The sequence below is a fragment of the Schistocerca cancellata genome, chromosome 1, assembly GCF_023864275.1.
Source record: "Schistocerca cancellata isolate TAMUIC-IGC-003103 chromosome 1, iqSchCanc2.1, whole genome shotgun sequence".
Classification (NCBI taxonomy): Eukaryota; Metazoa; Arthropoda; class Insecta; order Orthoptera; family Acrididae; genus Schistocerca; species Schistocerca cancellata.
Genome location: NC_064626.1, coordinates 349,770,656 through 349,793,905, shown reverse-complemented (window position 1 = coordinate 349,793,905; position 23,250 = coordinate 349,770,656). Strand labels below are relative to the sequence as shown.

Here is a 23,250-nt window from a genome sequence, read left to right as displayed (position 1 = left end):
AAGAAGAATTGGCATGATGAGTAGGAGTGACACAGCAAGCCATTTCAAAACATCTCTAGGCTATGGGCATGATTCAGAAAGAAGCTGAGCTGAAACCAAGAGATGTTGAATGGCATTTGTGTGTTCGTGAACAATTGCTTCAGAGGCAAAAACGGAAGGGATTTCTGCATCACATTGTGACTGGGGATGAAACATGGGTTCATTATAATAACACTAAATGCAAAAAATCGTGGGGATATCCCGGCCATGCTTCCACATTGATGGCCAAACCGAACATTCATGGCTCCAAGATCTTGCTCTGCGTTTGATGGGACCAGCTCAACGCCGTGTACTATGAGGTGTTAAAACCAAGTGAAAGAATCATAGGTGCTCGTTACCAAATGCAATTAATGTGTTTGAGCAGAGCATTAAAAGACAAATGGCCACAATACAGCGAGAGGCACGATAAAGTGATTTTGCAGCATGACAACGCTCGACCCCACGTTGCAGAAGAGGTCAAAACATACTTGGAAACATTAAAATGGGAAGTCCTACCCCACCCGCCGTATTCTCCACTCATTGCTCCCTCTGACTATCACCTATTTAGATCAATGGCGCATGGCCTGGCTGACCAACACTTCCAATCTCGTGAAGAAGTCACAAATTGGATCGATTCGTGGATTGCTTCAAAAGATGAACAGTTTTTTCAATACAAGCTTTTCAAGAATTGTTTTAACTTCTGAGGAAAAAGAAAAATCTTCAGAACTCCAGGACAGTTTTCAAATAATGTATCAGTCTTTCAGGTTTCTTCACATCTTCTTGAAACTATGAAGCCCAACTCTAAACAAAGTAGAGCAAAACTTGCTCAAGGTGGAATATCATGGGACTAAAATAATTTTCCAAATTGGAGAAGTTTCAGTATTACACAAAACATACAGGACTACATGAAATTTGTCAAGTACTGTGAACAAAAGTATAAAATTGTAATTATGCACTTATTTACGAATCTTTACTCCTGTTCAGTAGATGATCATTTACTGTATATTATGCAATACAACACTAGACTGTTACACTAATTCATTGATTTACATTTCTGTTTTCTTGCCACATGTCAAGGACGGTAACCTGTTTGAATTTCCTGTTCAAAACTTTTTTTGTCACTACACAATTGTTACAACACCTTGGGACAATTTGTGTGCTCCAAATTATATAACATTGTTTATACATGCAATAGCTTCTTTGGCCTATTAATTTTCCTAGGGAAATCATTTTGCTCTTCTTCTTCTTCCTCCTCCTCCTCCTCCTCCTCCTCCTCCTCCTCCTCTGTTTCTTCCTAATCTTCTGTGTTGCAGATTTCTATTAGGTCTGCTGCTAAAGTAAAAGTGGAATGATTTGACAGAAAGTCGTCACTTTGAATGTAGTCATCTGGATTACAAGAAAAGTTATGGATATGAATTAATTCAGCAATTGCTGCTGCACTTTCTTGAGCTTCAATGAGTACAGAAACATCTTGTTTATCACCTCCAAAGTCCATTTTTTTAAGCACTTGGTGACAGTTTTGGGTTTTATTTTCCTTACTGCCAAGACAATCCAATTTACTGCATCCAGGACAGAAACTGACCATGCAAGAACAAATGCACTGTCAGCTTCTTCAACACTAAGAATAAGAGATTGCATCAGCTATGGCCTATAATGCAGCTGGAATGTGTAAGTGACTCCCTGGTCCATGAGTAACACGAGACTGGTTGAACCTGGTGGGAAACAAATCAACTTTATGTGTGATAACTTGACTCTTCCACAAGACTACTCACCATCCACACCTTTTTAATTGTTTCAACATATGACTGGAAGCTTGCTGACATCTGTTTATTACTATTTTTTAAATAGTGAGGCTTTACCCCATGTCCAATCACCAATGGCTTTTGTTTCCATACAACAGATGCCCTTTTTATGTGCATTACTAGAAATTTAGAAGGCAGTGAACAGTTATGTCTCATTGGCATCAAACGTGTTTTTGGTCATAATTCACAATTAGGTTGTCTTCCATTCTATTGCTAAACTTTCCTGCACATCCATAGCTTTCCCACATACTTTGTTCCACTCAATGTTGTGCCTAACTTTGAAACTGTCCAGCCATCCTGTGGATGCCTTAAACTCCCTGTTTCCAATGTCTATGGTGATTTTGAGCCTCACTCTGCAATGTGAGCCCAGGCAAGGGTAAGTTTTTTTGCCTGTGCCCTCACTAACCATTCACACATTATCTTGTTAATTTTTTCATTTCCTGTCTCCTCCTCCTTTCTTTTCATGTGCCTGTTGACTTTCGTCCATTCATACTGTATCTTGTCCTTGTGTCTCAAACTTTCATAAATTTATGTTTAACCACATTTGAAATACAACATCGTTCCGCGTGCAGGGTGTTTGTCTTTTCACTCACCTTGTTAAGTGTTAGTGACACATGTGTTTTTGTCAACATCATGTTGTCGTTTAAAGTGCTACAAGTCATCTGAAACTGGCAGAAAATAATCCAGAAAGAGCATTTCAGTGGAATGCTTGACCTTCTTGGCAAAACCTCTTTCACGTAACAACATTGTCAGGGCTGTAAGATCTTTGCATTGTCCTAATGTAGACATGAATAACTAAGGTATAGTGTAATACAGCAGTATGTATAAGCCTTTTTCTTGAATTACACAGTGAATTAATTATTATATCTTAAAATATGCATTCCATTTCTGTGTTATGCACATTCTGCTTTATACAAAAAATTGGCACATAAAAGTGTATTGAATGCACTGGGGCTGAAATATTTGTCTGGTTTGGCCTGATTTCCAAATTACACCTCTTCTGCTTTGATCAAGTTTTCTGTATAACCACATTCCCAGACAGGGTTCTGAAAAAGAAGTTTTGAAGGAACAGTGGACATTTCTTTTGATTGTGGGAGTATGATTTAGTGGCTCAAACACTTTGATGACTCGTTGAACAGCAGGCAATAGTGCTAAATGTCTTGTTTCAGAGTAAGCCAAAATCATTGCAAGGTCTGTTTCCACAAAGTTGCAAAAGTTCTTAATAGTTTCAACTCTCAAAATGTAAGTACAGAAATATTTTGGAAACTACCATTTGAGCATCTACAGGCAAAATATCAGGAGCTGCTCAAACAATATTGTGCAATATAGGGCCAGCAGACCCAGCCTCTGTCACTCTGTGGGGGTCCGGATGGGGGTTTGTCGGGGACAGCCAGCTCGTCCCACGCATCCCCCGATTGGACTACGACTGTGGTTGCCCGGGATACTGCCCGCATTGAGGCTGATCCCTCACCTGTGGTAGAGTGGGAGGTCGTCTCAAGGTGTGGCAGGGGGCGAAAGACATTCCGGAGGGCTGAACGGAAGGCCTCTCCAGTTTGTCTGACGAACTGGTTTCAGGCTCTGTCTCAGGCTGATACTGATCTTCGGCCTGACATGGCTGCTTGTCCTGTTCCAGAGGTTGCCCCTCAGTCAGCAAGATCCAGGCGGTCGCAGACGGTGGGCCTACTGGTAGTTGGGAGCTCCAACGTCAGGCTCGTAATGGGGCCCCTTAGGGATATGGCAGCAAAAGAGGGGAATAAAACCAATGTGCACTCCGTGTGCATACTGGGGGGAGTCATTCCAGATGTGGAAAGGGTCCTTCCGGATGCCATGAAGGGTACAGGGTGCACCCATCTGCAGGTGGTCGCTCATGTTGGCACCAATGATGTGTGCCGCTATGGATCGGAGGAAACCCTCTCTGACTTCCGGCGACTATCTGATTTGGTGAAGACTGCCAGTCTCGCTAGCAGGATGAAAGCAGAGCTCACCATCTGCAGCATCGTCGACAGGACTGACTGCGGACCTTTGGTACAGAGCCGAGTGGAGGGTCTGAATCAGAGGCTGAGACGGTTCTGCAACCGTGTGGGCTGCAGATTCCTCGACTTGCGCCATAGGGTGGTGGGGTTTCGGGTTCTGCTGGATAGGTCAGGAGTCCACTACACGCAACAAGCGGCTACACGGGTAGCAGGGGTTGTGTGGCATGGGCTGGGCAGTTTTTTAGGTTAGATGGCCTTGGGCAAGTACAGAAAGGGCAACAGCCTCAAAGGGTGTGGGACAAAGTCAGGACATGTGGGGACCAAGCAGCAATTGGTATTGTAATTGTAAACTGTCGAAGCTGCGTTGGTAAAGTACCGGAACTTCAAGCGCTGATAGAAAGCACCGAAGCTGAAATCGTTATAGGTACAGAAAGCTGGCTGAAGCCAGAGATAAATTCTGCCGAAATTTTTACAAAGGTACCGACGGTGTTTAGAAAGGATAGATTGCATGCAACCGGTGGTGGAGTGTTCGTCGCTGTTAGTAGTAGTTTATCCTGTAGTGAAGTAGAAGTGGATAGTTCCTGTGAATTATTATGGGTGGAGGTTACACTCAACAACCGAGCTAGGTTAATAATTGGCTCCTTTTACCGACCTCCCGACTCAGCAGCATTAGTGGCAGAACAACTTAGAGAAAATTTGGAATACATTTCACATAAATTTTCTCAGCATGTTATAGTCTTAGGTGGAGATTTCGATTTGCCAGATATAGACTGGGACACTCAGATGTTTAGGACGGGTGGTAGGGACAGAGCATTGAGTGACATACTGAGTGCACTATCTGAAAATTACCTCGAGCAATTAAACAGAGAACCGACTCATGGATATAACATCTTGGACCTGCTGATAACAAACAGACCCGAACTTTTCGACTCTGTGAGTGCAGAACAGGGAATCAGTGATCATAAGGCCATTGCAGCATCCCTGAATATGGGAGTTAATAGGAATATAAAAAAAGGGAGGAAGGTTTATCTGTTTAGCAAGAGTAATAGAAGGCAGATTTCAGACTACCTAACAGATCAAAACGAAAATTTCTGTTCCGACACTGACAATGTTGAGTGTTTCTGGAAAAAGTTCAAGGCAATCGTAAAATGCGTTTTAGACAGGTATGTGCCGAGTAAAACTGTGAGGGACGGGAAAAACCCACCGTGGTACAACAACAAAGTTAGGAAACTACTGCGAAAGCAAAGAGAGCTTCACTCCAAGTTTAAATGCAGCCAAAATCTCTCAGACAAACAGAAGCTAAACGATGTCAAAGTTAGCGTAAGGAGGGCTATGCGTGAAGCGTTCAGTGAATTCGAAAGTAAAATTCTATGTACCGACTTGACAGAAAATCCTAGGAAGTTCTAGTCTTGCGTTAAATCAGTAAGTGGCTCGAAACAGCATATCCAGACACTCCGGCATGATGATGGCATTGAAACAGAGGATGACACATGTAAAGCTGAAATACTAAACACCTTTTTCCAAAGCTGTTTCACAGAGGAAGACCGCACTGCAGTTCCTTCTCTAAATCCTCGCAGAAACGAAAAAATGGCTGACATCGAAATAAGTGTCCAAGGAATAGAAAAGCAACTGGAATCACTCAACAGAGGAAAGTCCATTGGTCCTGATGGGATACCAATTTGATTCTACACAGAGTACGCGAAAGAACTTGCCCCCCTTCTAACAGCCATGTACCGCAAGTCTCTAGAGGAACGGAAGGTTCCAAATGATTGGAAAAGAGCACAGGTAGTCCCAGTCTTCAAGAAGGGTCATCGAGCAGATGCGCAAAACTATAGACCTGTATCTCTGACGTTGATCTGTTGTAGAATTTTAGAACATGTTTTTTGCTTGAGTATCATGTCGTTTTTGGAAACCCAGAATCTACTATGTAGGAATCAACATGGATTCCGGAAACAGCGATCGTGTGAGACCCAACTCGCTTTATTTGTTCATGAGACCCAGAAAATATTAGATACAGGCTCCCAGGTAGATGCTATTTTCCTTGACTTCCGGAAGGCGTTCAATACAGTTCCACACTGTCGCCTGATAAACAAAGTAAGAACCTACGGAATATCAGACCATCTGTGTGGCTGGATTGAAGAGTTTTTAGCAAACAGAACACAGCATGTTGTTATCAATGGAGAGACATCTACAGACGTTAAAGTCACCTCTGGCGTGCCACAGGGGAGTGTTATGGGACCATTGCTTTTCACAATATATATAAATGACCTAGTAGATAGTGTCGGAAGTTCCATGCGGCTTTTCGCGGATGATGCTGTAGTATACAGAGAAGTTGCAGCATTAGAAAATTGTAGCGAAATGCAGGAAGATCTGCAGCAGATAGGCACTTGGTGCAGGGAGTGGCAACTGACCCTTAACATAGACAAATGTAGTGTATTGCGAATACATAGAAAGAAGGTTCCTTTATTGTATGATTATATGATAGCAGAACAAACACTGGTAGCAGTTACTTCTGTAAAATATCTGGGAGTATGCGTGCCGAACGATTTGAAGTGGAATGATCATATAAAATTAATTGTTGGTAAGGCGGGTACCAGGTCAAGGTTCATTGGGAGAGTCCTTAGAAAATGTAGTCCATCAACAAAGGAGGTGGCTTACAAAACACTCGTTCGACCTATACTTGAGTATTGCTCATCAGTGTGGGATCCATACCAGATCGGGTTGACAGAGGAGATAGAGAAGATCCAAAGAAGAGCGGCGCGTTTCGTCACAGGGTTATTTGGTAACCGTGATATCGTTACAGAGATGTTTAACAAACTCAAGTGGCAGACTCTGCAAGAGAGGCGCTCTGCATCACGGTGTAGCTTGCTTGCCAGGTTTTGAGAGGGTGCGTTTCTGGATGAGGTATCGAATATATTGCTTCCCCCTACTTATACCTCCCAAGGAGATCACGAATGTAAAATTAGAGAGATTAGAGCGTGCACGGAGGCTTTCAGACAGTCGTTCTTCCCGCGAACCATACGCGACTGGAACAGATAAGAGAGGTAATGACAGTGGCACGTTAAGTGCCCTCCGCCACATGCAGTTGGGTGGCTTTCGGAGTATAAATGTAGATGTAGATGTAGAATTGCACTTGCAGTTCAGCAGAAAAACATTGTTCTGACATTCTAATTCAGCACATTCACTTATGAAGAAAACAAACTAAAATTGTGTCATGTATAAAATGATGGCAAGTGCACAGAAGCTAATAACAAAGAGAATATTGTAAAACATTCCAAAATTTCTTTAGAAGTTGGGACGGCTTAACAGATGAAACATAAACATACGATTCAGAAGTAATATCAGAAGAGGCACCTACAGCCATTCAGTGTATGAAGAATGTGCTAGTAGCTGATTCTATATTAATAATAATTGTTAAATCTGAAGGAAAATTAATGCAAAAATAACTTGTAAAATTATTTTCACTATAAGAAAGGCATTTTATAAAACTGAAACCACTTGAAAGAAGTTGTAAAAAGGGAGGAGGGGGGTGGGTTGAGCTATAAATATGTCAGCTGGCCGTAAGTGGCCAAGTGGTTCTATGCACTTCATTCTGGAACCGCACTGCTGTTACGGTTGCAGGTTCAAATTCTGCCTCGGGTATGGATATGTGTGATGTCCTTAGGTTAGTTACGGTTAAGTAGCTCTAAGTCCAGGGGACTGATGACCTCAGATGTTAAGTCCCATAGTGCTTAGAGCCATTTTCTTAAATATGTCAGTCATTCCTCCATGTGTAGAAGATATTCAGTGTTCTTTTAGAGGAAACATTGGATTTATGCAGGCAAAGAATTAAGATGACCTCAAAATAGATGCAGCATAATGGACCACCTGCAAGCCTCGAAGAAAATAAGAGAAGGGAGCAATGAGTTTGAATTACCACTGGGTTTGAATACTGGTTCTAAAGAAATATGGCATTGATTCAAAGTATGTTAGGTAAGTGAAAAATACATATGCCAATGATAAATCTTCACCAATATTTGTAGTGGGAAATTTAGAATTGATGGCAGTAATGTGTAAGAAGATTCCACTTCCCCAAAACCATTCTCAACCATCCCATAGGAATTTTTCAAATTCCTAACCTGAAAACAGGAGTAGTAGTATGTTCTAATGAAACCATGTGAATGATGTTTGTGTTGCTGATGACTATGTATTACTTTACCCTAGTAATGTTAAACTTGGACAACCTATAGAAACATTTAATAGAGTAATTTATAATTGACACATTGGAAAGAAAAGAAAAAAAAAATTAAGTATGAGGATATGGAACCAGATGTTATTTTAAACTTAGGGAAATCATTAAAAACAATGATTTGACAGACAGCAAAAGAAATAAAGAGAAGAGTTAAAATGGTTGTAGTGATATTAGTAAATTAACTAGAGTTTTACAAACCAAACTTTCAATGTGTATGACGTGGCAAATTTACAGTCAGCTCATATTATTATTTTTGATATATGGCAGTGAGCCAGGCATTGTTTTTAATACAAAAACTATGCAATAAACTGAGGGTTGCTTTCCAGACAAAGTAGAGACTATTATTTGCTAGGAGGAACATGAAATAAACAAATGGATCAGGAAAGAAATTTGAGTTCAAGGTGTAATTATAATGAAAATGAAATGTAGGAAAATGGGCAGTTGAATGGTAGGAGGACCTCACAATCTAAGTTCTGAGTGACTTGGCCACTCTTTCCCTACTTTTCCCAACCAATTTCTCTTTGCTCCCTGATGAAAGGACAGCAAGTCCTGAAAGATAGGATTACTAATTTGTACTTTAAATATTGCTAATTGGCATTAATAGGAACTGCACTTCCAGAAGGTAAACACTAGTCAGCCTTTCTGTCTTGTTGAATGTACCACAAGTTTTTGTAATTTTCATTTTTCGTTTATGGTATTGCATTTTCCAATTATGTTTGTTTTAACTTATACATATATATACATATATTCCATGTAGGAAAAATATACCTAAAAACAAAGATGATGTGACTTACCAAGTGAAAGTGCTGGCAAGTCAACAGACACACAAACGAACACAAACATACACACAAAATTCAAGCTTTCGCAACAAACTGTTGCCTCATCAGGAAAGAGGGAAGGAGAGGGAAAGACGAAAGGATACAATTTGTGTGTATGTTTGTGTTCGTTTTTGTGTCTGTCGACCTGCCAGCACTTTCACTTGGTAAGTCACATCACCTTTGTTTTTAGGATTTTTTCCTTCAAAGCACTTTATCTTTTTTCCAGAAACAATTAAAAAACAAATAGTTAGTGGTGTAAAACTATGACAAGATTTTTTTTAATGAACTGCTTGATTTGTCAATAAGGAATACTAACAATTTTGACTGTAGCAAAGATATTCTTTGTGTTGTTTCTCTATTCTTTGCCTTATTCATTATCCTGAGTTTCAATCAAGAAAGCTTCTGGGGTAACTTAGAAGGTATGATTATATTTAGTATGGTACTGATGCATATTTACTCTGTGTCTAATGTCATTTCCAGTACACATATTAAAAATGATTAAATGCCAGTCTTATTCATAAAACTTCGTTTCCTTTGGAGGTGTCATCAGTTTGGTTATGTTGTTGTTAACATTAGAAATCAGTTTGAGTCATGTAGTTAAAATTAAAGTGCTTTCATTTTGTACTGAACAACAAACATAAGTTTGGCTCAAATTAGATATTTTTCTATAGCTAGTGTTATATTTTTTCTTGGAGCTAGTGTTCCTTCGTAGTTCAATACATGGGGCAATATTTTTAAAGAGCCTGTTCTAATTTGGATGAACAGGCAAATTATTAGTCTTAATAGTACATTAAAGCACTGGCTCATGAATGTGGATTACTACAGTTGACATTTAAAATATTTTAATGATATTTATGATATATATTTTATTTTCAAGTCCACACAGTCATGCAGTACCCTACACTCATAAGGCAAATATTTTGCCTTCTTGCAGAATTAGGTGTAAACAACTTGTGAGCTTAGTTCAGAGTTTAAGAATGTTTAATATGCGAATTTACTCCTTATTCATCTCACTTTATAGATCATATTTTAATATTATTTAAAGTTCACAAAATCTTTGAACCCTTCATGGAACTATGTATGTCTCTTCTTCAAGTGAGTTTATATTGTAAAGCTATCTTGGGAATTCCTGTGCTGTCCCTTCATTTGTGATGTTCTGTTCATACCTCTATGAAGAAAAACTTTCAGAGCTGTGGACAAGTAAGATGCATATTAACATTCTCAAAAGATGTTCATTTCTGGGGCAGACACTTAATTATAATTATATCACATTATCATCATTGGTAACAATGTATTATTACTGAAGTGTTGAGCAGATTAACCAAGTCAATAGTTTAGACAATGCTTGAGGCAATTTTGTAGTTGCTGAAGTTCAATTTCATTGCATTTCCAGCTATGGCAATATTAATGTCCCTATATCTAGCAGATAACGTTTGCTACAATGAAGTAAAATTTCACAGCAATCTAGTTCAAAAGAAAAAGTAGAATATTTATGAAATTACTTATTTTATGCCAGTCTAGTGTTCACAAGACTATTCCTTGTATGTAATCTAACTCACAAATTGTTGTGTAGTGGTTGTGATCATACTCTCTTCCATTTTAGTGGCATCAAACATTTTCATCTGGTGATAAACTTCGGTAATCATCTCCTTAAATCAAATGAACTGCCTGTACAAATCAAATGAACATTATATTTCTAAAAAAACCTTTAATTTTCTTTTGTAAATAATGATATCTTTTGTAAATAATTATCATTTTCTATCATAACTAAATCTAGAAATCTCTTAGTGGTTATCATTAACAGAACAAGGATCTTTACTCAGGTACCTGACACAAAATGGAATGGTGTGCAAGCTACTAAGAATAACTCATCTATGGAAATGGGTATGAAGAATATCAACAATCTGTGTTATCTTTAAGTAGTTTTGTAATATGACCTACATTATTAATGGTGATGGCTGTTTCTGGAGAAGCAGTGATTGTCATCGTTAGTATGTAGCAATGGAAAATGAGCAACTTATCTTGTAACTTTGAACTGACTTGGGAGCAACACAAGAAAAAATTTCAGAACTGCAGTTTGCAGTAGCAATATTAGGGCTAAATCAAAAGTCTTGGCTACAGTGAAACCTTTGAAACCAGTAAAATGATTCACAAGATGCTGTGAGTCTGATAACTTCAGTAAAGCCAAAAAAGTTATGAAGCAGTCTGACAGCACATGGGATAAGGTGCAAGGTTAAGGCTGAAACAGGACGTTTTTAAGGTCAAGAAGGAGTTATTGCTAGTTGTTAGTCATGGAAGAGTAAAGTCAGAACTGTTACAGAATTATTTGAAAGATAATTACACCTAACTAATATTTTTAAGCCTAGCGTGTGGTTGAGCAATTAGAAGGATGTTGGTAAAGATCGTCTACGAACAATAGGGGATGTAGACAACAATTTGGGCCACATCCTCAGTTATACAATTAAGGACGACATTAGTTACAACACTGAGAATATTACTCATATTAGTGTGAAGGCCATGTCACTTTTTGAGCAGTATGATAAACCCTGGATGAAGCACTCTATGGAACATTTTAATGCAGAGCTTGTGAGTCAGGAGGATATTCACACATGGGTAAGACCCAAATACATCAGTGATTTCCATTTTGTCCTATTGACCTTTTTAAGAAAAATTGTCCATGAGGAAGAGTTTCAGAATAAATATACACTGCCTGACAAGAAATGTAAAGCAACCATATGTGGAGGAGGAAACAACAAAACTTCACAAGTTGAGAGGTTTATGATGTTATTTTAGTGGTTACAAAATTGACCCAAATTTGCAAAGGACTTTGCAGTCTGAGCCCACTGATCAGTATGACATTGCATCCAGTCTGGCCTGGAGGCATGCGCTGATTCAGCACGGAAGAGTGTCATAAAGCCATTGTATTCTCTCCAGCTAGCCCACAATTGCTGTAACTGGTCATTGATGTCCTAGATAATGAGGTGACATCTGAGCTGGTGCCACAAATTTTGGTTATCTTGCTGGCCAATGCAGTAGCTCAACAATATGCAGACGGTTCACAGAGGCATGTACCCTGTGTGGACAACCATTGCTCCATTCAAAAATAGCACCACAATACTGTCACATGAGAGATAACACATGAGGATGCAGGATGTCTGTGATGTACCATTGTGGTATCAGCTTTTCCTCCATCACTACAAGTCATAGAATGGAGTCTTATTCAATTGCTCCCCACACCAAAATGCCAAGAGTAACATTGCTGTACCTGTTCAAAACATTGGATGAGTTGGCACTCTCACCAGATCACCATCATGCTTGCCAATGTTGGTTAGCTGGTGTAGTGTAGAATCTTAGTTTATCACTGAACACAATCCAATGCCATGCATCAGCATTCCATGCTTCCCAGTCACCACACCGTTCTGAATGCAGCCATTTGTGTTGGAGTGTAAATGGCAGCCTACACATGGAATGGTAATTCCTTAGTCCAGCTGCTGCCAGTCTCCAACCAATGACACAGAAAACCTTAGGCAGTACATTACATGTTCTCAGATGGAAGATACAAATGTGAAGGGGTGCTTGATGCACAATATGACACTCCTCCTTTGTGCTGCTCATGATAGACTGGAACCTTAAAGATGATGGTATTGCCCTCACATTCCCATATAGTCCAACATCAGTTGACTGTCACATCTGAATGCCTCACAAATGTGGGTATTGTGTAATCTGACCAAATGGCCATATGAGGACCCACACTGAGACCTTTTTCAAACTCTGTCAGATGCTGATAATGCTGTTACTTCATTGAATGACAGAATATTTTGCAAGATTGACTAGATATATTCATTGTATATCAATCAAAGACACTGAATAAATTCCACTTTGGTGTGCCATCAATTTATCAAATAAATGTTTACAGGCAGAGGAGTTTACTTTCACACAGCAACTACAACTAATCTCATTGTCTACATTGTGAATTATCTGTATCAGCCATCACAGTAGCAATTAGGGGCAATGAACATACCAGTTGGTCACTTGCTCCATGAAAATGTCTTCTCACTGTAAAGCATAAGAGGCATTAGCTCTCAGCTCCAAACTGGCATGAGAGTAATTTTTACCTCTTCTGTGACAGAGCCGCAAACAGTTATATTGAACTCAGAATGATGTCTTTAGAAATTTTGTCGTCATAACATATCTCGCTACATTCAGTAACCAGTAGGTCTAGAGGTAAGAAACATAAAATACTGTGGAACTGCTAATGGAAATACACAAACCTCTAATGAATTCATACCACTGAGTACTCTGTTAACTGTGTTTCATTTAGCAACTACTCCCACAGCCATACTATCATCCTCACGTTGTAGTCTGGTAAAGCTATGTGAGTATGACAAAAGACTTCACATTTAATTAAGATAGCCATTTGTTGTATGGTTATGTTATGAAACACCCCAAAATATATTACCCATTGACATCAAACCAGTATGAATTTGTAAAGCATCATTCTTGTCAGACACAGCTGGCACTTTAATTTGCATGACGTACTGCACACAGAGGCTCTCAAATCGAGTCTGTTATTTATACAGTGACAAAATAACTTTTGATATCATTCCTCATAAGCAGCTTCCAACCACATTGCTTTCATATGGACTATTGTCTCAATTGTGTGACTGGATTTGTGATTTCCTGTCTGATAGGTAACAGTTCACAGTAACTGACTGGACATCACCTAGTGAAATGGAAATGATGAATATGGTTCCACGAGTAAAATGATGTAGACCTTCTGCTGTTTCTAATATATACATATATAAAGCATTTAATAGACATTCAGATCATTTCTCTTAGATCTGTGGCAGGTAATGCTGCCATCTAGTAAACTCCTTAGAAGACCAACCCGTATTGCAAAATGATATTGAAAATATTTCTTCATGGTGCATAACATGATAATTTGACCCTAAACAATTAAATGTGTGAGGTTCTCCACTTGAATACCAAAAAATTTCCATTAAAATTCACTTGCAGAATAAATCAGTGACATGTAAAGGTTGTAAATTCAACTAGATATCTAGGAACTATGATCACAAACAACTTAAATTGAACTGTCATGTGGAAAATGCTGTGGGGCAGGAAACCCAAAAACTATGTTTTATTGCTAGAATGTGTAGAAGATGCAACAAATTGATTAAAGTGACCACCTGTAACACACTTGTCCATCCTCTTCATGAGTATTTGTGTGCGGTATGGGATCCTTACGAGGTATGACTGATGGTAGACAGCGAAAAAGTTCAAAGGAGAACAACTCATTTTGTATTATTTGGAACAGGATAGATTAATCACAGATATGGTAAATGAGTTAGGATGGATATAATTGAAACAGAGGCATTTTGCATTGTGGTGAGAAGTTTTCACTAAATTCCAATCTCCAGCCTCCTCTGTTGAATGCCACAATGTTTTCTTTACCTTGACATAAATAGGAAACATGACCAGTGTGATAAGAGACATCAGTGCGTGCACAGTAAGGCTTAGTTGTTCACTATTTAAAAGTGCTTTTTGAGAGTGGAACGGTAGAGAAATAATGTGACAGTGGGTCAGAGTACCCCGTGCCAAGTACTTAATTATGAATTGGAGAGTATTCATATAGATGTGGATGCAGATGTCACGGGTGAGATAGTAGGAAGGAGGGAGGGATCTAGGAATGAATAGGAGTGCAGAAGTTCAAAATAAGAGTGAAAAGCTTGCAAAGTATTCCTTACATAGATATAGGCCACAGTTCACTTTATCTTAGAACAGAGAGAAAAGAAAGGAATGTTTTCAGAATGAAGACTGAGTTATAGGCAAGGGGATATAAAAGAATACAGATTCATAGATTTTGATAGGAATAGTAGAGGACATTAAAGAAAGCAGAAATTAAACAAGAATGTGTAGTTTCAGTGGAAACCACTAGATTTGTGTATAATTTTTTGTGAGAATGGAGTAGAAGGGCAACTGAGGTGGTGCTGTAAAAGAGGTGAGAGAGAGTGAGAGAGAGAATGGAAGGGAAATTAACAATGAATAAATGTGAGACGAAATCATTTGCATAGTTCTTTGGGGGCAGTGGGTGTGTTAATGGATGGAAGGAAAGAGAGAGATGTATTTGAAATAACACAAAATGCTTTTACAGTATCTAGTAAACTGTTTACATTATAAGTATGTAGACAGGGTGTAAATGAAATAAAAGTAAAACATTTAACAAACTGTATATTCAAAAGAAATTCACTTCAATTAAAAAGTCAACACAAATGCAAATGTAACTCAAATTTTATTTCATCTATTACCAAGTAATGTTCCACTGCCTCTCAATGAGGAAAAATGAAGAAAAAGATGACATAACAAAACGTTTTAAGGACTCTGATATTTTATTCATAATCCCACATTATTTTGTGCTTCTATCACATCTTGGCATAGAACTATAAGCTGTCAGACATAATAGCCTGAAGAGACAACTACCACCCAGGCTTGAAGAATGCAGTCCCAAAGAGTGTAAGTTGTAGTTGGTTGGTTTCATAGCCAGTTCTCTGTTAATGTTCTGGCAACTTTAGTCCACATGTTTTCCATAGGGTTCATGTCAGCAGCCTGTGGCAGTCAGTCCATGATGTTGATGTCCATTATGGAGAGCTGCTGCTGAAAGAATCCAGACTTGTGAATGGGAGAATGGTCTTCTTGCAATGTGAAATCCCCTTCCCTGTACAGCATTTGCACTGATGAAAGCATCACATTTTCCAATATGTGGGCATACTCTTTGCTGTTGAGAGTTCCTTTTATCCTGTGAAGAATGCCTGCTCCTCTCTTAGAAATCCATTCCCAGCAGGAAACAGACAGCTGCTCACTTCTTCTTGTCTTTGTTACATATTTGTGTTGATGGTGAGTCCTGTGCAGCCTGTGAATGACTCTTGGACCATCATCACTGGTGGAAAACACCTTCTTGTCAGTCAAAATGATATTTTCCCATGACACACCCAGATGGAACTCCGCAAATGCCAGCCAGTGTAAAACGTTGTTTTCACTGAGCTCTTGTTTCATTGTGGATTTTCATGCATGCAGTCCAGCAACTGGTGAATCGTGTTACTGGAGATGGAAAGTTGGTCTCTCACTGCAACTGCTTCACGTTCAGAAAGGGATTTTCTATGCTCTTAGACACTAGCTCCCTATCCTCCTACTGTGTAATTTTACTCTTCCTATCTGTGCCAGTAGCTCTGTTGGTAGTACCTCTTTCAATGTAGTTCATCCACCATTTCATTGCAATGATATAAGGCATGCCATGCCAGTTTCTCTGATGGAACTATCACCTTCTTCAATAAGAGCAACGAGTCTTTCTCAAGTTGATCTCTCCAAGTGAGCCATTGCAACACTTGGCCTGATGTGTATTTTTGCTTGCTGCCCGTATAATGACACCAGGAGAGGAACTAAATATATTTACACCAAAAGGAGCAGCAGAGGCAGAGCCATGCATTGTAGCCGTGCTGGCCTGCCTGGGCAGGGGGAGGGGGAGGGGCATCGGCCCACCGGCCCACCACTGTCAGCTCACTTATTTCGGTCTTGTCTCAGCACCAGGCTGTAGCTGGCCAGCCAACTCATCAGCCATATAGCCTGGTTGGCCTGTAGATCATGAGCTGGGGCTAGTACAGGCCCAGGCCACAAAGCCATACTCACCCCCTGAAGAATGAAATGTTTCATCTACTCTGCAAGAGTCTGTAGTATAAACAAACACAGCTAGAGATATTTTGCTGTAACATGTGCAGGCATATATACTTTTGACATTTCATTCAAATATTTAATGAAAAATTAGTTAAAGATTACACTCATGATAAACATAGCTACCACAAAATATTTCAACTAGCTAGCAATCGTATGATGCAGGAAACCATTCTTTCTTGTAAGCGCTCTGCATTATATCTTGCCTTAAGAAAATATGTATTACACCAAGATGACTAAGGAAACTGTAAAAGCAAACAGTTTTGGTGGCAACCTTGCCAAATAATTGTGAATATGTAGTATATAATTGACATTTTGAGCACTTATAAAATCCGCTCAATGTCTTGGCAACAATAAGTACTGCATAACAGAAATCATCATCTGCTGAGGCACTTCATTTGCAGCACAATGATACACAGTTACTCTGTAATTCACGGTTAACTGTTTCCTTAAGGGTTCACAGAATTGCTTCAGTTTCTCAGTTGTTCCACTCATGTACAAAGCTCAAGAAAAATGAAGTTCTAATTTCTCTTATGTTATTACAGTTGTAATATCCTCCCTTGTACAGCAGTGTTAACAAAAACTGTTTGCATTTGTAGGGGAAAGATGGTGGTTGAAATGTTGTGGAAATAGTGTGCTGCCATGAAAAAACATTTGTTTTAATATTGCGCCCTCAACTTGTCCCCTCACCCCCTGCCTCCTTCAACCTCGTGGGCGTAGAGGGAGGGGGGGTGGGGGGGTGGAAAAAAAATCCATGACTCCCTCCCCCCTAATTTGCTATACTACAAAATCAGCTGGCTGCTTTCAACATTTTCGATGTCCTCTGTCAATCCCATCAGGTAATGATTGCACAGTACTCAGCATTATTCCAGAGGATGTTGAACAACCATAACACGGGCAGTCTCCCTAGTATACTTCTTCGACATTCCAAGGATTCTGTCAATAACCCAACATTTCTTCACCTTTGCCACAGCATGAGATATTTCTCAGTTATGTTGTTTATGTTTGTAACCCCTAGGCCGTCTGTTAGATCTATAACCCACAAATTTGTTTTAATTATCGATTTTTTGAAGCTTGATGAAACCCTCTTAATAAACATGTGGAGAACCTAATACAATTTATTGTTTATAGTCAATTGTCACATTTTGTATTGTGAAGATATATTTTTGACATCATTTTGAAATTTGCTTTGCTCTTCTGAGGACTTTACTAGATGGCAGAATTACCTGCCACAAATCGAGGAGAAATGTTCTAATTGCCTGCTAAATAGTTTATAGATGTTAGAAATAGCAGAAGGTTTACTTCACTTTACTTGGTGGAATCACACTCATCACTTACATTTTACTAGGTGACGTCCTGTCAATTACTGCAAACTGTGACCTTTCAGACAGGAAATCACAAATCCAGTCGCACAACTGAGACAATAGTCCATATGAAAGCACTGAGGATGGAAGTTTCTTATGAGGAATGATATCAAAAGCCTTTTTGTAACTCTATAAGTACGGACTCAACCTGAGAGCCCCTGTGTGCAGTACATCATATGATAAAGTGCCAAGAGTGATGTTTCCAAATTCATGCTGGTTTGATGTCAATAGGTAATATTTTGGGGTAATTGATAACATTAGAACAAAGTATTTGTTCATACATCCTGTTACATGTCAATGTCAATGAAAAGTATCTCTAACTCAGTGGATTACATTTATTTTTTATTTTTTATTTTTTTTGTATATATTATGATGATCTGCGCAACTTTCCATTCTTCTCTATCTCCGTAAATACCAGAACACTCCTCATGACACTGCAGGAAAAGTAATTAAGTCACAAGATGCACTCCTGAATTGTTATCCCAATCAAGAATGACCTTGCCTACAGAAACATAATCATCTTGCTCTGACTATGGTAGGGTCATGACAACATAGTGGAACATGTCTGGTGGTGTTGTGATAGTTTTGTTACTTTGTGGAATGACAGAGAATTATCTTGCAAGATTGATTTGATATAGTCATGGTATACCTATCATAGACTCTGAATGAATTCCACTTTGGTATGTCATCAACTCATCACATATATGTTTAGAGGCATGGGAGATTACTTTTACAGAGCAACTATAACTAATCTCATTGTCTACATTGTGAATTATCTATTTAAGCCATCACAATGCCAATGAGGAGATGATGAACGCATCAGTTGGTTGCTTGCTCCCTGAAAATATCTTCTCGCTGTGAAGAATAAGAGGCAGTAACTCTCAGTTCCAAACTGGCATGAGAGTAACTTTTTACCTCCCCTGTGACAGAGCTACAAACAGCTATATCAAACTCAGAATGACATCTTTAAAAATTTTGTCATTATAACATGTCTCGCTATGTTTAGTAACCATCTAGAAGTATGTATCTAGAAGTTTAGATCTAGAAGTAAGGAACATAAAATACTGTGGAATTGTACTGGAAATACACAACCCTGTTAATCAAATCATATCACTGAATACTTTGTTAACTGTGTTTTATTCAACAACTATTCTCACAGTCACTTCATCATATTTACACTATAGTCTGGTAAAACAATCTGAGTATGACAGACTTCACATTTAATTAAGGTAGTCATTTGTTGTATGGTAGTGTGATGAGACATCAGTCATATTAGGGTAGTGTTTCCCATTAGCTTTTTGAACAAAATAGACACAAATATATAAGAAGTTGTCAGCAATGTACGCCTGATGATGCGCAGATAGTTTTACGATACCGCACCTGCAGTGACTTGCTGGTTCTGAGTTAAGCCATGTTTAAATCGCAATTGCCAAAACAAAACAAACAAAAGAAAACAAAACTGACTTTCTTGGTGCTTAATTGACAAAAAATTAATAAAGGTAAATACATTTGGGAGCCAGATTAGAAGATGGGCAGCAGGTGTGTTTGTAACCAAGCTCCTTGGTGCTGTCTTCCAGGTCGCATTGCTTACTCTGCAACTGCAAGGCATCTCATTTCTTGGAAACAAATATCAAATGCGAAACCCACATCCCTGAGAAGATGTTTGTAACACAAAATACCTTCTTCATGCCACCAGATGTATCTAAATAACAATAGAGTTTATGGATGTATACAGTCCATTGCTTGAGATAAGTTTCGTTATGGCTTGCCCAATATTTTCTCCTTATGAAGGTTTATGGTGGCTCCTTAAATCTGTTATAGTAAATGCCCATATCAATCCTCTGAAAGGGCACAGACAACTTCCTTCCTCATCCTTCCCATTTCAAGATTCTGTTTCATGTCTAATCTCATTTTTGACAAGACATTGTACCATAATTGTCTTTCCTTTCTTTTAACCTCAATATGACTACTCAAGGCAAGTGTCACATGAGTGTTAATTAGTCACCACATTTGCCAATTATCAGATACATCTTCATTGACCATAGTAGAAAATCACAGAAATGTCCTTCATCAATGCTGTTTGTCTTCCTGTACGCGTGATTAATTTATCTCAAAATGATCATACTTGAAACGATACAACATCTACATCTACATCTACATCATACTCCGCAAGCCACCTAATGGTGTGTGACAGAGGGTACTTTTGGTACCACTATCTGATCCCTCCAACCCCGTTCCACTCACAAATAGCACGTGGGAAGGCGCCAGCTAACCTTTCCTAGAGTAAACATGAGCTGCGCCAGGACCAGGCATTGCGGCCCACACTTTCTCGTGTCTCTGATATCTGACTGCAGCAAAAGCAATGCCAAGAACATGAGGTATGCCACAGCGATCACACAAACCAGATCTACATCCACATCTACATCTACATCTACATTTATACTCTGCAAGCCACCCAATCGTGTGTGGCGGAGGACACTTTACGTGCCACTGTCATTACCTCCCTTTTCTGTTCTGTTGCGTATGGTTTGTGGGAAGAACGACTGTCTGAAAGCCTCTGTGCACGCTCTAATCTCTCTAATTTTATATTCGTGATCTTCAAGGGAGGTATAAGTAAGGGGAAGCAATATATTCGATACCTCATCCAGAAACACACCCTCTCAAAACCTGGTGAGCAAGCTACACCACGATGCGGAGCACCTCTCTTGCAGAGTCTGCCACTTGAGTTTGTTAAACATCTCCGTAATGCTGTCATGGTTACCAAATAACCCTGTGACAAAACGTGCCACTCTTCTTTGGATACTCTCTATCTCCTCTGTCAACCCGATCTGGTACGGATCCCACACTGATGAGCAATACTCAAGTATAGGTCGAACGAGTGTTCTGTAAGCCACCTCCTTTGTTGATGGACTACATTTTCTAAGGACTCTCCCAATGAATCTCAACCTGGTACCCGCTTTACCAACAATTAATTTTATGTGATCATTCCACTTCAAATCATTCCCCAAGCATACCCCCAGATATTTTACAGAAGTAACTGCTATCAGTGTTTGTTCTGCTATCATATAATCACACAATAAAGGATCCTTCTTTCTATGTATTCTCAATACATTACATTTATCTATGTTAAGGGTCAGTTGCTATTCCCTGCACCAAGTGCATATCTGCTGCAGATCTTCCTGCATTTTGCTACAATTTTCTAATGCTGCAACTTCTCTGTATACTACAGCATCATGCGCGAAAAGCCGCATGGAACTTCCGACACTATGTACGAGGTCATTTATATATATTGTGAAAAACAATGTTCCCATAACACTCCCCTGTGGCACGCCAGAGGTTACCTTAACGTCTGTAGACGTCTCTCCATTGATAACCACATGCTGTGTTCTGTTTGCTAAAAACTCTTCAATCCAGCCACACAGCTGGTCTGTAGGCTCTTACTTTGTTTATCAGGCGACAGTGCGGAACTGTATCGAATGCCTTCCGGAAGTCAAGGAAAATAGCATCTACCTGGGAGCCTGTATCTAATATTTTCTGGGTCTCATGAACAACTTGATACAACTTGAGTTTCTCAATAAGACTCAACCCATACAGTGCACAGATGTTTCGAATTGCCTCCATTGCTTTCACCTTTTTATTAAACACAAACAGAACAAAATGTCACAAATGTTAAACTTTTTTTCTAATGCATAAATTACACTCCTTGTAATGTTAAAAATGAGAAATATTCAGTATGTCATGGTATGAGCTACTAGGACAGTAGTATTGTATTATATAAAACTTTCTGTAATTTTGTACTTGGTAACTCAAGTGCAGGAAAGTCCACTGAAGATCATAGCCTTTATGCCCAATGCGTCATGATCACTTGGACGGATGCCAGCCATTATAAGTGGCTGCTGGCTGATGGCGCTGAAATTGGTCTTCCCATGACACACTCTCACAAGCCCTTTCACAAACATGTTTCTGCAACTTCCTGGCAGATTAAAACTGTGTGCCCAACCGAGACTCGAACTCGGGACCTTTGCCTTTCGCGGGCAAGCGCTCTACTCACACACAGTTTTAATCTGCCAGGAAGTTTCATAACAGCGCACACTCCGCTGCAGAGTGAAAATCTCATTCTGGAATGTTTCTGCAAGATTTTTTAATTTTTGGCTGGTTAGAAAATGAACAAAACTGCTCTGGCCTTCTGTCAGACTGATGCTCTTAGCATACAGACAGAATGTGAAACTTCCTGGCAGATTAAAACTGTGTGTCAAACCGAGATTTAAACTAGGGACCTTTGCCTTTCATGGGCAAGTGCTCTACCATCTGAGCTACCCAAGCAAGACTCATGCTCCATCCTCACAGCTTTACTTCCGCCAGTACCTCGTCTCCTACTTTCCAAACTTCACAGAAGCTCTCCTGCGAACCTTGCAGAACTAGCACTCCTGGAAGAAATGATATTGCGGAGACATGGCTTAGCCACAGCCTTGGGGAAGTTTCCAGTAAGTAAAACTGTGAGGACGGGGCGTGAGTTGTGCTTGGGTAGCTCAGATGGTAGAGCACTTGCCCGTGAAAGGCAAAGGTCTCGAGCTCGAGTCTTAGTCTGGCACACAGTTTTAATCTGCCAGGTAGTTTCATATCAGCACACACTCCCCTGCAGAGTGAAAATCTCATTCTGGAGACAGAATGTGGTTTGAAAAAGAAAGGAAAAGAATAGGTTTGATATCAAAGCTTTGTGTTTGCACTGCATGACATTGACTACTAGACCACAAACAGATTATTCATAACAACAGCTCAAGTGGAAGTCAACACTTCTAGTACCATGTGCTGCATATCCCCTTATGACAAAGACATGATGGTAACCCATGTGAGATTTGGTGGTTAGTTGGACTGATGCTAGCTTGTAATGGTTAAGGTGTGGATTTGATTCCTGCAGGGGGTACCAGTTTTTAACAGCCACAAACATATCCTTTTCACCTCCATGACAAGTAAAGAATGCAGGACTGTGCTGTGGTTCCAAGTCAACATTAAACATGTCCATTTGCTACTGACTGGAACAGAATTGGATTAGTTTCAGCTGTCAGAGGCGAAGTTGCTCCTTGCAGAGACTCTGTCTCTAGGAAGCTTTCTTACACTAGTAATGTTATTATAGTTCATAAACCAACCATCATGTAAGATCATGGGACCTTCATTTCTTATTTTAAGTGACCTTGAGATTTTGAATATATTGGCACTGGACTGGAATTTGAGCTCCAATTCCAATTTTTCTCTAGATTTGAACATTTCAAGATGAAACTGTCCCATCATTTTGTTGTTTTCTCACAACGCCAAACTCCT

At 39.4% G+C, this 23,250-nt stretch overlaps 1 protein-coding gene across 1 annotated transcript in view; it reads left to right on the top strand.

Annotated features, from left to right (window-relative positions):
• The first annotated feature begins 9,225 nt into the window (after positions 1-9,225).
• Positions 9,226-23,250, top strand: part of LOC126173848 (armadillo repeat-containing protein 3-like) — a 123,220-nt gene continuing 109,195 nt past the window's right edge. The window contains exon 1 of the mRNA XM_049920989.1: positions 9,226-9,261. The gene's annotated coding sequence lies outside the window, so the exon portion shown is untranslated. The remainder of the gene's footprint in view (positions 9,262-23,250) is intronic.